The sequence below is a fragment of the Sinocyclocheilus rhinocerous genome, unplaced genomic scaffold (assembly GCF_001515625.1).
Source record: "Sinocyclocheilus rhinocerous isolate Xijiao unplaced genomic scaffold, SAMN03320098_v1.1 scaffold263, whole genome shotgun sequence".
Taxonomy (NCBI): Eukaryota; Metazoa; Chordata; class Actinopteri; order Cypriniformes; family Cyprinidae; genus Sinocyclocheilus; species Sinocyclocheilus rhinocerous.
The window spans coordinates 1,725,862-1,727,425 of record NW_015645086.1 but is presented as its reverse complement, the minus strand read 5'-3'; positions in this window follow the sequence as shown (position 1 = coordinate 1,727,425).

Below are 1,564 nucleotides of genomic sequence, written 5' to 3'. Positions count from 1 at the left end.
ACTGGTCGCTCTTTTGCAACTAACTTTCTCAGCTATGAATGAGTTCTGAATTATTGGCCGCAATATATATATATATATATATATATATATATATATACCACCTCAGTGACAGCTTTGTACCTTTCTTCTGAAGTAAACTGGTTGCAAACATTGTTTTACTTTGACTGCAATACACAGCGATCTCTGATCAGGACCAGAGGGAGCAGTAATTCATTACTGTCACCTCTCACTAGAATTTCTCAGTCAACAGCACTCTCACAGTAAACACTTACTGTTTACACCATTAACACTGCAGTATATATAGATTATGGATCTATAATCTGTCTTTCTAGTAGGGATGCACCGATACCGATACTGGAATCGGTATCGGGTCCGATACTGCGCTTCTGTACTCATACTCGTTAAAACGCTCCGATACCAAAAGCCGATACCACAGTGTGTGCACAGTGCTGTGTCCAGACAAATAAACACCGACAACAGAACAAGAGAGAGCAGAATGGATTTATTAGAGATTAAAGGTGTCTATGAAGTACATGTATGTAATTAATATAATAAACATTAAATATTACAGGAAAACACTATTACAGGGAAACGCCTTGTGTTTACGTTACCGAGCCAATGGAGCAGCTCTAATGTGCTATTAAATTAAAGATGAAGTACCATAGAGCAAAAAATGAAGAGTGAAAGTAACAAAAGCTTGTACATTTTAATGGGCATATATTAAGTGTGGAAAAAAAACTGAAGGAAATATATTTGTTAAATGATCTAAGCTAACTAACATTATACATATTCTTTTGGTTTCTGTACCCAGTATTTTTTTAAATTACAAATGCATTGAAAATACATGTATCGGTACTCGGTATCGGCAAGTACCAAAAATAAAAGTATCGGTATTGGCCTCGTTCTGGAAAAAGTGGTATCGGTGTATCCCTACTTTATAGAACGCCTTACCATTGTATATTGTGTTAACTTGTCTAAGAATGTCTCATTAAACAAAGATTATCTATCATATGAAAGCTTGCACCGTGCATCTGAGGACCGGTGACTTGTTATAAAATTACTCCAGTCAGCTGCTTCTGGAATGAATTTGATTGCTCCCGCCGCAGAGGCTGTCGATCATCAAGACAACATGCTTAATTGTCTGTGAAAGATTGCCACAAGGGGATCAAAAATTCCTTTTATGCCTAAAAGCAATTACTTTGCCCTTGTTTTTAAAACGATCCACTTGTGCACCGGTGCATGGATGAAATCAAGAGGCATGCTGGGACAGCAACTGCAAAAGGACTGTGATTGAGCTCTGTTGAATTAATCAATATATTAGTCAAGTCCCTATAAGTGAAACATTACCACAGACGTTAATAGTTGATGAGTATGCAAAAGACTACAGGTGTGAAATGTTTTCTCAGTTATGCTATTACTGCATCCACTTTGAACTTATTGATCTAAGAACATGTTTACACAAAAATATGAAGCAGCAAAACTGTTTTCAACATTGATAATAATAATAAATGTTTCTTGCAGCAAATCAGCATATTAGAATGATTTCTGAAAGATCATGTGACAC